Source organism: Corvus hawaiiensis, chromosome 5, assembly GCF_020740725.1.
Source record: "Corvus hawaiiensis isolate bCorHaw1 chromosome 5, bCorHaw1.pri.cur, whole genome shotgun sequence".
Taxonomy (NCBI): domain Eukaryota; kingdom Metazoa; phylum Chordata; class Aves; order Passeriformes; family Corvidae; genus Corvus; species Corvus hawaiiensis.
The window spans coordinates 33862139-33873281 of NC_063217.1; positions in this window are offsets into that span (position 1 = coordinate 33862139).

Consider the following 11143-nt stretch of genomic DNA (forward strand, 5'->3'; position numbering starts at 1 on the left):
CAAGATGGTGGAAGGGGCATACTAGTAGTTGTTCCTTAAATTCTTCCCAAAAATGTGGACCCTTTGTAGGTAAATATAGTTCTACATTCACCTAGTTTACATCACATGATGACACTTACTTGCCACAAAGAATTCCTAAAACACTACCTGTTTAGCTTCACCCTTATGTTTTGGTAACCAGTTTTTGTAATACAGGGATAATAATACTTCTCACATTTGTGAAGTCCCTTGAGGCCTGCTATTAAAAATCAGGAATGTCTGTTTGACTGTCTCTGCTCTGGTAGGAGCCAAGTACTTCTGTGCTCAGTCCTGTCCTGCCATCCTCCAGCAAGAAGCCCTGCTCAGAAATCCTTGCTCAGACAGTATTCCCAGTGAAGTCAATGGGAGTTTCCCGCGTGAAGAGTGATGAGCTGGGTCCAAACTAAACACCCAACTAATAAACAGAGCAGGAAACAGCTGACTCTATCATTTTTAAGCTCTGTGCTTTTACCTGACTCAGACATGCTGGCATCAAGAAGGATCCTGGGGGCAGGATGCGACCCAAGGGAGGAGAGGAGAGCCCAGGTTATGGGCAGGCATGCCTATCTTCCTCTTCAGGAAAATCTTTGGCAACAGTATTAAACCTTTGCAGCTAGGTGAGTGCTGCTTGGATAGGTGAGCTGGTAGGTAGACTGTTATCTGTTGTCTGCTTAACAATAGCCTACACATACTAGGGAAGTTACAACTGACTAGGAGGAAAATCACCTCCCAGCAGACACTGAAAACAAGTTCCCACTTTACTCAGAACATGCACAATACAGGCTACAGGTTTCTCACATTGAAACTCAGGTGCCCATGTTTAGACATGTAAATAACACAGTGCTAAAACACCTGGATTGGAAGGCCCTTTACTTTTACCTATGTGTGAATTTGCAAAGAGGGAAACAAGACTTACAGATGTTTTTGAAGCAAAAAAAAATGGTGTGCAGCTTACAACAGCAGTGCGGGTAAAAGGGGCCAGAATAGATTCCCTGCACGGGAAATTCTTGATTGTAAAATAATAGAAGCAAGAGAAGGATATATTTATATCTTGACTTTCTAAATATATTTTCTAGAGATGTTTTTTATGTGCCTTCCAACCTATGCTTGTCTCTTACCTGCTATGGTATTGATGATTGCTTTTGGCCAGATTACAGTCAGACACTAAGGTGGGGGCTCAGATGATGTATTTGACCAGAACAGAATTTATTTCAAAGTCTGCAATTGTATGCTACTGAAGCCATAAAGGACTAATACTTGCAGGAACCATGCAATTTTAATTATGGAAATGGCACACCAGTTTGCCTTCAAAAATATCTGCTTGTCATGTCGCCTTGCAAGAACTACTGAAAATACATTGAGGCAGCTCAGGCACTGACATGCAAAAAGAACTAGAGTTTGTTTTTATGATTCCCCTACCAGTAATAAAAAGAGCTTGTGAATTAAATGGCCATTAATTTTCATGAGAACTCTGGAAGAAAGAGCAATAAAATCTATTTCTCCACCATTTTTCATATTTCCTTTTACAGCCCATGGCCTGAGCCAGCCTAGCAAAGGCATGTGGTTAATCCCTGGCAGATCTCATATTGCTGAATTATTGACTCCAAAGTCAGACCAAGGAGATCAGAAGTTCTTCCTCAGCCTTGGCATTTTAATCTGAAATATCTCTGCTTTGAATAGAATGCTTTCCTCCTACAGTCCCTTCTCATGTAGTACAAGGCAAGTCCTGTAGGTGCTGGGGGCAGTGCAAAACTTCACTCAAGAGAAAAAATTCCAGTGAGATACCTATACCCCTAAGAGTATGCAAATATAAATGGCATACATAGGCAAGTGAGGTAAAGGGAAATCCTTGTTCATGTAACATGCACAGTCAAGAGCTCCCACCCATACGGGCTCAATTTTCCTGTAGGGACCCCATTAGACTGTGGGCCAAAATGAGAGAATGATGACCTGTGACTCCACACTTTCATTTGGGAAGTACATTTTGTGCCTAAGCAAGTAAGCGAGGTAGACAGAGCTGACCACTTCTAAGTGAACAATTAAATGAATTGTTCTACCTTCCAGGAAGAATTTAATCAGGGGCTGCTCTTACAATGACCACCTGGGGTAAAAAAAAAAAAAATTAAAACAGGATTCTGTGCCACAAGGCACTCTGCAGGCAGGCTGATCAGCACTCAGGGTGAGAGAACCAGAGCTGGGCATGGCTCTGTAAGCAGCCTTTGCTCTGCCCTGGCAGCAGAGCTGTGGGTGACTAGTAGACATCGGTCTGAGCTGATCAGCTCTGATGTGAGCTTGAAAAGGGTGGGAATACCACGTCTCTAACTCAAACTGCAGCTATAAAGGACTGCATTGGTGGGAACCATACAGTCCATCCCTGCAGGTAGAGGTGAGGGACCTTCACTGCTGCCCACTGGCATGGGGGGAGCTGGCACGAGGTCCTTGAAGGACAAGTTGGTACATGCTGGCTTCTCTGAGAATCCTTGGTGCTGCAAATCTGGGGAGGCTTTCCCAGATCACAGGATGGGAAAGCTCTACGGTCATTTGTCTTGCCAATTTTTGGATGGCAGCTTCTCCTTTCTGACTGGGGAAAGGGAAAGTGCCCAGTGTTGCTGGTTTTGGGTAAGAGCCCTTTGAGATTTTGCCTTGCTCTTCTGACAGGCAGGCAGATACCCATACTGATACACAGCACAGGGATACAACATATCAAGATACAAGGAGGCTCCATCTGTGCCACAATATTCTTGCTCTTCCTGCCAGGAAGCACAGGCTGAATGATGGGCTTGCTCTCTGTACCCAGCCTGTGACATCTTTCCACTTTCTGTGCACTGATCCACTGACCATGACTGAGTTCAGAAAATGTGACCCAGGCTTACAGCCTCCCTCTGGGCCCCCCTAAACCAAGGACATGTCTTTCCAACCCACAGAGCTTTGCAGGAAGAGGATTTCTGCAATCAAGCACAGGAAAATGGCTGTGGGAAGAGGGACTAACCCCCACCACAGTCTTTGCAGGTAGGGAAAGGCCAGAGGCAGCAAAGAACTTTGGATAACGTGCCCACCTTGGGTTGTAATTCTCTGCTCTTCTTGCTTCTCCAGCCACTACCAACCTACCAGCATGCTTTTAACTCATCTGTGCCTTTTCTTGATCAGAATACCAATTTTTGATGTTTCCTCACTTGATACAGATGCCTCTGAAAAAGAACAAAGTACCCCTGAGAAATAAATTGCCATCATGGAGGTTTTTTTTCTCTTTTTCCTTTTTACAGAAATTTCTTATCCAGTTTGCTGAATTCAATAACCTTCTCTCTTTTCACTTCACTTCAGGCCTTCAGTTGCTTGCCCATGATGAGCTAGTTCAGTCAAAGCCATGCTTGGTTTACAAATATGAATGTAACAAGCACCTTACAGCTGCCTACAATAAACAACTATTACTTTTAAATATAGACCAGTACCTGTTACACTGTGCTGTGAAACATTCCGTTTTGCTCTTTTAACTGGTGAAGGGTGGTGGAATAGCCCAGCGAATGCTCAAGTGCACAGGGAGGGAGGTAACAGACACTTTCTCCAACAGGACCTGCTACAGCTCTTCCAGCACTGGTTTTGTGCCTGTCGGGTGAGTGCCAAGAACTGGCACACATTCAGGTTATGGTGTTGGCCAGCCACTGGCTAGCTTCTTCACTCCTCCATCATTTTCATTTCACTCAGAGCAAAGAGACAAATAGGAAGGTTGATGGGCTAGATGCTCACCTTTAGGTCCCCTTCGGCAACAAGGAATTGGTGAAAGGGGTGGTGGGGTGGATGTAAGAAAATTTATTCCTGGTTTAATAGCCCTTCATTATAGCTAAGCCTTTTGCGTAAACAGCAATTTGGCTCCCATCTCCTGAACACTGCTCCCTTGTATTAGACCTTTTATAATAGCTGTAATTACAGTTGCAAGCTCTGCTTTTATTTTATGGGAGCCGAGGTAAAGCTGCCCGATGTCCCAAGTGCTGATCCTCAAGTACAGCCATGTCTGTGAGGCAGCGTCTCCAAGCAGCAGGATATAATGGGTGAGTCACAGCAAAGAGCTGCGGGTTTCCTCACTAGCCCTGCCTACTCTCAGGACTGATCTCTCTCACAGGTAATCTTAAGCAGCCACCATGCTACTCTCCTGCCTCTTCTCTTTGCCTTGGCTTGTCAGGATTAGACAGTTTAACCAGTGACCCTGGTTATCATCAATCTCAATATTGAGTGCACCAAGATAATACAGGCACTTCTCTTCTCTGTGAAGACAGGCATTTATGAACTCTTTGTGAAGCCGTTTTAGCTAAAGAAGACAGACAGCTCTATTTCGTGCCTAATATTGTCTGACAGGTGTGGACACACCCTGGGATGACTTTCTTGTCATCCTGACTAGAAGGTCAAGAGTCTACATTTGACAAAGAGAATTGCCTTTGGCACTCCAACAAAAAATGAAAACACAGCAGCATCCAGAAAAAAAACAACAAACCCTTTTGTAAACCAGATGTGCCAGATTTAACATTTCCCAGAGCTTAATTCCTTTTAAATTTTGTAGCTCCTCTTTGAAGATTATCCAGGGACCCAATACCAGGTTAAACCAGAAAGTTTAGCTTTTGTTCTTCTATTAGCCATTATCGGCTTACTGTTTTAAACATCTCAGGCATGGTGGGCAGTAGCTCTCCTCTCTCCTCTCCCCTGTCTCCTCTCTCCTCCCTCCATTTTCATGCTTTCTCTAGGGACCTCTATGCAATACCACCTTGTGCTTCCCTGCAATCCCCAGAATGCAGCTGAGATCCACTGTGGAAGAAGAGAACAGGAGCTGACCTCAATCATGGCAGCACTGCTGTGGGTCTGGGGGGAGATTCCAGTCCCACCAGGTTAAGAAGGTTGAGCTCAGAAAAGAAAGCTCACCAAAAACTCAAGAGCTCCATAGTGGGACCATAAGATAAGACATATCCAGGAATGGTCTAAGCTCTCCTGGGTTATTTCCTTGGCAACGCACATTTCAGCAACTAAATCTGAGCCCCCTCCATTGGCAAATGTCAGACCCAGGAGAAAATACAGTTTCCTGCTAAGGTAATAAAGATGACTCCTATAAATTAATTTTTTCTTGGTTTTGAAATGAGGTTCCCTGTTTTTTTATAAAAATGGACACATCACTGCTTCATATTCGTGCAGAAGAGAGTTACATGTTAGTAGCCAAGAATCAGATCATTTCTTTGCAAGGAAGAGGTGGCAATGAGTAGTTTTTACCATGGGTTTTATGGGAAGAGCTTTGCCATGGTATGTGGTAAACTTAAAAAAACTCCTTAGGCTTTTCCTTCTTTTGCCATAGTAAATGCTGCAAGTTACAGACCCCAGCAACCACCTTTTGTACTACTGCTTCCACACACTGAAAGGGCACATTCAGAGATGCTGCAGCAACCAGCTGTGGTCAACCCATACTTGACTTTGTGACCCTTTCTGAGGCTGCTTTCAAAGGCTGGATGGTTTCCAGGAGGATCATACCAACCCAGGCATTGGAAGCGGGGGAAGGAGAGAAGAAATCTTAGGGTTTCCTTGCTTCCTGTTTAGCTCACACTAACTCATTTTACAAAACACTTGAGGCAGTGTACCTGGAAAGACCCCTGTGGAGAACAGAGCTGGAGGTAACCCTGCTCTGACTGGCTGGTGGCTGTGGCAATCCCACTTCAGCAGGTGCCACTGGATAGTGCTATACAGAGGGGAGCAGGAATAATTGGGTTTGCTGCTAAGCTGAGCCTCAGCAGCTTTTGTTTTCAAACTTCATCTTTTTGACATGCAGAGCAATGTGCATGGAGTCCGTGGGTACCTGCGGGGCTTTGGCAGAGAGTCCTGCATCTTGCCCCACATCCTTAGCTGTGGGCAGCCTTGGGGGAAACCTGAAAGCACAAAAGAGTACAGCTGGCAGCAGAACATCAACGGGAGCACCCGGCAGGCACTGAAAACCAAGGATGGAAGAAGTTCATTTGAGAATGTCCTGGCAGACCCCCTGCTCCACCAGTGCCAGTTTAGGTAGTACTAGGAGCTTAGCTCCCATTCCAGTAACTTCCTCTTCTCCAGGGCCAAAGGATAAGAGGGGGAGGAGGGAGGTGGCACCCAGGCCAGGGTAAAGAAAGAATGGCTGGATCATCCCTCTTCTTGAGGATCACAGCCCCAAGCAAGACTTCTTCAGGCTCCAAAGTGGGCAGCAGTACTTCACAGTCAGGGGTCATCCCTACACCTGGTCTAAAGCTCCTCAGGATCCCTTGCCTAGTCCTCTTTCCATGGCCTGTTGGGTTTTTCTTTCATGCTGTTTAACCATTACAGACCTCAGCATTCAGTTTTTCCCTGCTTTAATCTTTCAACCAAACCAGTCTTCCTTCCAGCCTGTGGGGATGAGGTAGAGGAAACTCCAAGAGATCTTGATCCTGGTTTGCAGGAGACAGTCTTTGGTTTTACAGCTTAAGAAAGCAGGTTACTTCCAGTACAGTGATGCAGCAGAGTTCAAACAGCCAGCATTTGTAGATCTCCTCACATGGATAAAGTAATAAAACATCAAATTAATTTACCTAGAAATAGGACAGCAATCACAAGCTAAAGTTCACCACAATGATTTGCATTACAGTAACAAACACAAAGCTTAATCATAGCTGTACATCTCTATTTCCCTTCAGAAAATACTATGCCCTCTGCTCATCATAGATAGCTTATAACTGATCATGCATGTAACTAATGCTGGTTTTCCTCTAGCAATTAAATCCCAGGTAAATCCCACGTGCTCAGCTCAGCAGTTCAGGTTTCGTCTCATGGAGTAACCATGGCACAAAGAACATCATGCCAGATTTCCCCAGGGGCAAATGGGCACAGCTACTTTCCAGTCAGTGGAGCAACATCAGGTTGCTCCTGCAAAAAGCATGACCTCTTAGGGAAATTTAACTAACCCAGGAATTAGAAAAACATTTCTGTAAAAATTAGCTGGTGTACACAGTAGTACCTGGCTGAGGGGATAAGAGCATTCCTCTCTCACTACCTAAAAACTCCTTCACTGAATTCATTAATCATTCTTATCAGCACCCCTTTTGTTCCTGGGTATAAGAGTACTTGAACCAAAAGTTTTTCAAGTCCAAATCCACTCCAAGTGATGAGTATCTTTGAGGTCATAAATTAATGCAAGCAATTGTTATGTTACCCACATGAAAGTCTTCAGTGGAAGAGCAGTGACCCCAAGAGAGAGTGAGATTTCACTAAAGATAACTTTTGTCTGACCTCTCTGCAACCTCCTAGCCAGGTAAATATCTTATAAACAGGTGATTTTGTAGCAGATAGAGAAGAACTGGCATTTTTTTGTTATAAAGAGGCTGGTGCTTGAAAACTGGACTAAGATGTCTTTATTTTGCTTTATAACTTCCTAATGTTGGTCCACAGAGAAGCCATTTTATGGAAAACCAAATAGGGAGCATTCTGATATCTTTGAGTACATTTCTGTTTTCCTTCTGTCTGTAATTATCATATATGTTTTGATATTTATTATTACAAGTGTTTGCACAGTCACTTGTAGACTATTTTGAGAAAGCAATCCATTATTGAGCACATATGTCCCATGCCCAAGTTTCCAGGAGATGCTGAGGTGGAATTCCTTGATGTCAGTTACAAAACAGAGGATGTATGTATCTGTATACCTCTATGTGTACATATGTGCTTATGCTCAGAGCTGTGACTCTGGAGGGAAAAAGTACTGGCTGCTGTAAAGCAGCTCCATGGTTTTGTTTACACTTGGAATGCCCCTGGCTGAGGGTGCAAGACAGCCACGCCTACCACTACTGCTCACGAAAGCAAGTGGCAAGGAAATTTCTATTATGGCATCATAAAACCAAATGGTGAAGAAAAATCAGGCTAAGTTCATCCCAAGCTGCATTTTATTGGAATGTCTTCTGTGTGGGACAGGGAACTGAAATATAAGGGGTTTTATCCTCATTTGGGTATTCATTGTTGTTTTACTGGAATTTATTTATTTCACTGGCATACATAGGTATGAGTATGCATATATAAAAGCTATATAATGAGAACCAACTGGATTCAACATATTTCAGCTAATTACTTATTAAAATAGTCCGGGAAAGGAGTAGTTTATATATTGGTTAGGAAAAAAAAAATCAAGTATAAAAAAAATTACAAGTTCAAGACTTACCCTTACCTACTTTAAAACATTAAAAACCCCACAGTAATTGCTAAAGAGTACAGATAGGACAGAAAAGTTAAACTTTTGTATGCAAAATTATTTACGTGGAGAAACTATGTGCATGCTCTAAAGTAAAAATACTGATGGAGGAGGAACAGTTATACTTTTAGAAAGATTAACTGAAACTTGGGCCTTAAGGTCAGCTTTGAATGTGCCAATGGAATCAGATACTTCTTAGCAAATCCTAAAAGCAGGCAAAAAAGTGTCAGCTACATGTTTGAATTTACTTTCCAGGGATAAATTTCTGACTCAGATCTTCCCATTCCACTGGCAAGTTGAGACGATGGTAACCAGCATGCATAGTTAACATAGTTTTGCATTGATACAACACATCCTACAAGCATGGCCACACAAACTTGATTGCCTTTGCACAGTAACACGTTCCTCAGCAAATTATGTAGAGATCTAGCATGGAAATTTGACATAATTTTCTTGAAAAAACTAGAATAAAATATTTACATTTTGTTCAGGTGAGGGAATTAATATTGTTTTGGATAAATCTTAAGGGTATTTTAGACTTCTATTTAAATACATAAATGCCTGGATTTACTTCTCCAGCACTTGCCATCTCTTTGGCAGAAAACATTGAGACATGTAGTTTCCTAAAATCTGGTTCATTCCTATTATTATTTGCAGTGTATATTCCTTACCTACCCCAAATCAAAACTGACCTTTGCAAAGACTGCTGTCCGCACATCTCATCTGTGGGAGACAGAAGAGTAGAAACTCCTGCAATTAAAGGAGGTTTTGATTTACAACCCTGGAAGAGACTAGGTCTGGCTTAATTGACAGAGGTTTATAGATCTTAAGCAAAAGGATCACAAGCCTGTGTTCCTATAGTTACAAGTAAATGGGTGCTGGTGGAGGGTTTTCAATACAATAATGTGATTTTATATAGTTTAAGTTAAGAATTTAGATGATATAATAGAGACATCTGTGTGTACGTGACATGAGAAGTTATTGGTCAAGACGCAGCTGCATTGCAGTGAGAAGTGCCACAGGTGGTAGGTTAAAAAGTCAAAACAAAGTGTCGTTTTAAGTGTCTATTGGATTAGAAAGTTATAAATGACAATGTAACTCTAAATCTTGGGACTATCCACCATTACTTGGAGGTATTGTAAAATCTTCTGCTTCGAGACTGATGCGTTTTGTTATCGTAAACAATAAATCCTGAGTAATTAGATAGTCCCGTCTCTTAACTGAATAATCCGACGGGAGACCTGAGGATTCGGGATGCGATGCTCATCCTGCTGCACTGCCCAGTCACAGCATCCACCACCCTCTGCGGGGTAAAACAAGACAAGTCTCAGAGCTATGAGAGGATTGGAAACTTCCTTGTGTCCAGCACCATGCCTAGGTATTTCTACAGCAAAAGGGTGCATATGCATGTTCCCACATGGGACAATGCTGAGCAGTTTTCTCTCCTAGTCTGAGGCTGAGGGAGCTATCTCACAGCAGGCTTTAATCATGGAAATCCATGGGCACAATCTCACAGGAGGTTCCAACATGATCTGCTGTAGAAACGAAGTAAGGGCTATCCCAGGAGTACTTTGCCCTGAACAAGCAGAAATCTAATGCATGCCTGGCATCCAAGGTGCCAAAGACATTCCAGCCATAGATTTCTGGGGCCCAGGAAAGGTAGGGACCAGTTAGTTCCCTGACTAAATGCAGAAATGCTAGTTCATTCTAGAGAAAATCTGCAGAACTTTTTGAGAAAAAAAGCATCAAGAAATACAATACCATACGGACATCAAAGAGGAGGGCCCAGTGCCCTCTGGAAGCCACCACCTATGTGCACGGGCAAGCAAGCAAGCAGGAGGGCCAGTGACTGAGCGTGAAGGGAGCCTTCAAACAATCGTCTTGAAAAGCAGTGAGCTCGCTCCTCTTGAGCCCCCTCTGGCAGCAAGGGGAAGGGCAGCGAGTCACATGCTGCATGGATGACATTCTTGCCAGGAGAGAGATTGCTGGTATCCAAAAGCAGAGCAGAACAGCTGGGCTAAGTTTTGACCAGTTTGAGTAAGTCAGGATGAGTCTACGTTATTTGAAGTCAGCTCTGTGGTTTTTTACCAGCAGACAGGTGTAGCCCAGCAGACATGCTAGCCCTTAAATTTAGCAGGATTAAACAGGTTCTAGGTGGCATTTAACACTTCTACTAGGTTTCTTAATCTCTAGGGTTTACTCCAGCAGAAACCTCAAAGCAAATGGAACTACTTTTACCCTAATCTAATCCTATCAGACTACAGTACCCAGAACCATCCCTGCAGAGAGTTCTAAAGACCCTACTCTCTGAAATTATTTTACTCATTATATAAACTTATTTTCTGGACTTTGTTTAAGCACAATGATTAATCGGGATATACAACTATTTTTTATTGACAACACAACTCACTTTACAGCTACTCAACAACTGTATTCCTGGTAAGAAGTGTTATAATCATGAATGGTTTTACAACCCAGATTGGCAGGGCAATGGGACAAAGCTACTGGGCCTCAGTAGCCCATCAAGCCAAGTGTCTGTCAGGGCACACCTGATACACTGAAAGCTGAGAGATGCAAAGCACTCTGCATGGTCATCCTGAATCTGAGAGTGCTGAGCACAGTCACAAGTCCTGCACAGTTCCCTATCCTCCACTTCAGTTAACCAGGTAGCATGCCTAAATCCTTGGAATACAGCAGAGATTGCTCCTCTTAGCCCTAAAAGTCTCTTGTCAAAACCATCCCTGGAGGAGGACTGTGAAGGTACTTTGGTGTAAGATATCCATGTTCGCTGTTGCTCTCCTTTAGCCTAACTTCTTCCCTGAAAAGGCGTGAAGGAGCAGGAGCTCACTGTTTTTAGAAAATGAAGCAGCAGAGGAAGTTTAAAAAATGAGGTGGGGTTTTTTTCTTCTT